We start from the raw sequence: 4553 nt of genomic DNA on the forward strand, positions 1-4553 counted from the left end.
TGTTGCTCAGTGGTTGATTGACGACCCATGAACCGTGAAGTCACGATTTGATTCCCAGTCAGGGCACATGCCCCTTAGGGAGCGTGCAGGAGGCAGCCTCGTGCATGGGTCAGCGCTCAACCACTAAGCACACTGGCTAGGCAATATTAGTATTTTTAAACCTTAATGTATAGGAATGCCATACAATATTATATACACATTGAGAATCTACATCTATTAATTTGGAAAGATGTTACAATATATTGCAGGCTGCAAAACGTATGGTATTTATGTAAAATTGTATGTCTTTATGGGCATTTATATACATAGGAAATATTTGGGAAGAGGTTTACAGACACAAAATAAGTAAAAGCTTAAGTACCACCTATTTTTCCCCTCCAGGTTCTCAGGGTCTAATTGATTGGTGTTGAGATCCCATAGCATTCGAGGGTCATTTTCAAGCCCGGCAGAAAAGCCCTATCCTTAGAAAAGACCTTGGTATGAGATCCAATTGTTAAAAAAAAAAAAAATTAAAAAAAATCAGAGCTTTTAAAAGTACAGTAGCTGCCTGACTAGTGTGGCTCAGTGGTTGAGCATCAACCTATGACCCAGGAGATTGAGGTTCCATTCCTGGTCAGGGCACATGCCCACGTTTCAGTCTTGGTCCCCAGTGTGAGGGGGTGCAGGAGGCAGCTGATCAATGACTCTCATCATTGATGTTTCTCTCTCTCTGAAATCAATAAAGATATATTTTTAAAAAGTACAGTAGCTTATGGCTCTGTAAGAATGATGATTAATTGCTAATAAGGCAGGTATATATTCATTTATACAGTGGGAAGTTATTAAAAGTTATTCAGAGCAGTGCTCACTCTGGCAGCACTTATACTAAAATTGGAAGGATACAGAGATTAGCATGGGTCCCTGAGCAAGGATGACATGCAAGTTCGTGATGTGTTTCATACTTTTAAAGAAAAAAAAGTTCAGAAGTTTATTTGCTTGTTTGTTGGAGCTGGGGTCCTGGATTTGTTATTCCCTTGTGATTCAAAGAAATTAAGTACTTAGTAAATATATAGAAAAAAATGCTCTCCCACCTTGAAATTTAAGATGTGAGCCTACCTGGTTGGAGCCTACAATGTGTTTATAATCGCACACTTATGAATCAATGCAAGGAAAATAATTGAGTGTTAAGAACTTTATCTAGAAAATGGAAGTGTAATGAATAAAAGTGGACCCAAGGGGAGCTGATAACCAGAGCCTGGAAGAAGCAGGGCGGGATCTGGGGGCTTGCGGGACGTCCGTAGCAGGAGCTCAGGGGCCTTGCTATAGTGTTCCACAGCAATGTCACTCTTCTACTCTTCCCTGTGGCTGCTTGTCTCTCTTCTTTGTATCCACCATCCTTTGGTCCAGAGACCATAATTTGTTCAGCCACTTGGGTCTTTCATGAGGCAGACACATGACTTCAGGGCTCAGTAGGAACTCTGGGGAGGGAGTGGGCAGGCGTGTCATTGATGGTTTTGTGCTGAGGCTGCGCCAGTAATTCAGAAATGATTCCTATCTCAAGGGTGGTACAGTTTGCAGAGAAAGAGAGTCTTGTAAATAAGAAGTTGGATATTTGCTGTAACTCCTATGATGGAACTACACACTAGGTTGTGGTGGGAAGACAGCAGTCTGTTCTAGTTGATGGAAAACACTTAAGTTGTGTCCTGACTGATGAATAATATTCACCGGGTAGACCTACGGAGGGAAGGGCCTTTCGCGCAGAGGCATGTGAGGAAAGGAACTCTAAAAGGGAAAGAGACGAATCTGACCTGTTCAAAAAAATTTGTGGAGGTTCCGTGCTATGAGGCAGGACATTTAGGCAGGGGCCAGATTCATTTTCCATGTTAAGGAGTTCGCTCCTTTTGTCTTGGCCGCGGGAGTCATCCCACCATGTTAAGCAGGGAAGCGTTATTGTCAGTTTTGAGTGCGAGAAAGGTGGCTACAGCGGCACGAGAAGGACGCGTGGAATTCTGGAAGTGGAAGGAGATGAAGTGCTGAATTAAGGTGGTAGCCAAAGGGGATGGAAAGGCTCAGGAGGCAGAGGAAAGGTTAAGGAGGTAGAACTTGTAAGAGTTTTAAACTAGTTGAATGGGAAGGACGGGGGAGAGGGAAGAATCTAGCGTATGTATTTTTGGCTTGAGTAACAGAGGATCAGGTGGTGCCACTGACCCAAACAGGATAGGACAGGGGCCAGGAGTAGCTGTGTTTCTCAGTGATTACTTGATATTGCTAAAGATACTAACTTGGAAGGAAAAGTGAAAACCCCATCTGCCTCCTCCTGAATTTGTTCACCTCCCATTCTAACTTTAAAAAGGATGCTTTTTAAATTCTACCAGTTTCTTAAAGGACTCTCCCAAGTAATTGCTACTTTACTATACATTCTAAAGTAAAAAAAAAATTAAATAATAAACTACTCCCACTGTTCTACCATAAGAGTAAAGAGAAAACAGGCAGGGCTTGAAAGGGGCTCACCCGGCCTCCTGCCCTATAAGGAGGCTCTTCTGTGTCTATGCTTCTGCACATTTAGGGGATGGACCGGCCTGGTTAAACCTGGCAGCTGAGCTGTCCTGGATTTGGTTGCTGCTGTAGATCTTCATTAAGGCTGGTCATTGCCCCTTTCTTCTTTCTCTTTTCCTTGGGGCGAATGTAATAATTTAACAGACATGTTGGCTGTGAGAGTCTGTTGCTACTTTGTGAATTCAAGAGCTAATAAACTCTCGACCTACATGGCCAAAAAATTGTAATCCCATTAAATATGTATTTTTTTTCATGGTGGGATGAGAATAGCGACAAAGCTACTCTTTCTTAGTTTTCTGTTTACTCAGAGTAACGTGGCACAATTTTTCTTGAGAGTATGTTGAAATATTTATCATTAGTATTTGAGATAAATAAAAACCAGTGATAACGAAAATGACATTTTAAACCTTTATTGATACCATTTTGTTTATGAACTAGTCTATTTACATATTCTTTCAACCCGTATCCATACAACTAAAAGCCAAGCACTTTTCTCAATATCAGAACTTGCAAAAAGGTACAATTCTAAGTTCTGAATCAAAAAATATTTCTAATATAATTAATATTAATGTTCTTCAAAACATTAAATGGAACACCTCCAGTTGTGTTTTTTTTTTAAAATAAAAGCCACAAGAAATTAAATAATCACTATCTACATTATAGCTTGCTTCTATCAAATTACTAAGAAAAGCATGATGTCAATTGTCAGGATCTCTTTACTGATAGGAGGCAAAGAAATTGTATATGACAACATCAAGTGAACGCACTCAAATTTTTATAATTTGACTTACTCTTTGTTGTAAACCGTTAGATTAAAATAAGGATTCTTTGTATAAACACCGTATTTTGAAATTGTATAGATAATATAGTCATTTTATAATATTTTATAATAGTAGCATAATATTTGTTTTGTTAAAAGTTATTCGCAGGTCTTAGAGTACTATATGATTGGAATGTCACACTAAAGAAATTACCCTTATACATTCTTATTATAGAAATGCCTAATAATTATATATCAGAAATAAAGACATTGTTTAATATTGACTGAATATTTAGTACATCTTGTAATTAAATTTCTACTGGCTTTCTTAATTTTGGCAAACCTAAGCTAATCTAATAATCAGTTTTTCTTTTCTAAAATGAAGCAAGCATTTGGTTTCTATTTGTGATAAATCTCAAACTTTTGGGATTTTTTTTTAAACTTTAAAATACCTTTTTATTGGGAACCTATGGATAGGCTTCAAAAAGAATAACAGGAATTAAAGGCTACGGAGAAAGAATTCTGTAAGATAACATTTTTGTTTAAATGTTTAAAAAACAGAACAAAGCAAGAACAGCATACAAACACTTGGCATAGACTGTTTTCATTAGCATGTAAAACTCGAATTGCCATTTAATATTTGATTAAGCTGACAACTGGAATATTGGCTGCTCCGTCTACTATAATGGTTGACCATTAAAATTTTAATTAGATTTTCATCTATCTGCAGTCAACATTTTTTTTAAGATTTTTTTTTTTTTTTTAATCCTTACCTGAGGATGTTTTTTACACTGAGAGGAAGGGACACAGAGAAACATCGATGTGAGAGAGAAACGCCCATGGGATGCCTCCCATTCACGCCCTGCCCGGGAATGGAACCCTCAACCTAGGTGTGTGCCCGGACCCAGAATGGAACCTGCACAGGATGCTGCTCTAACGAACTGAAACCCCAGCGAGCGGTGCAGATAACATTTTTTAAGAATTAGTTCATCCTTTCTTTGTAGCTTAAGCTTATAGATCACAGAACATTTTGTAGCTGTGTTTTCTTTTATGCTTCTGGCATCATAGAAAACGATAATCTTATTTACTGACTTGAAATGTTAAAAAAAATTGACTTGAAGGCAACCCTTCCTAGTAACATATTTGGCGAATCTGGAAAAACGTTTAAAGTTATCTCCAACATATGTGACTTCCTTCCTTTGTTGATTTTTGTTTAAACACTTGGAGCAAATGAAGGTTATTAAACATTGGATGTTTT

General features: G+C 38.0%; 1 non-coding gene across 1 annotated transcript; it reads left to right on the forward strand.

The window, feature by feature from the left end:
• Positions 1 to 840: 840 nt before the first annotated feature.
• Positions 841 to 945, forward strand: LOC148093484 (U6 spliceosomal RNA). Its single transcript, XR_015714334.1, has one exon. It is a non-coding gene; the product is annotated as a U6 spliceosomal RNA (small nuclear RNA).
• Positions 946 to 4553: the final 3608 nt, after the last annotated feature.

Source organism: Miniopterus natalensis, chromosome 3 (assembly GCF_054644295.1).
Source record: "Miniopterus natalensis isolate mMinNat1 chromosome 3, mMinNat1.hap1, whole genome shotgun sequence".
Lineage (NCBI taxonomy): Eukaryota > Metazoa > Chordata > Mammalia > Chiroptera > Miniopteridae > Miniopterus > Miniopterus natalensis.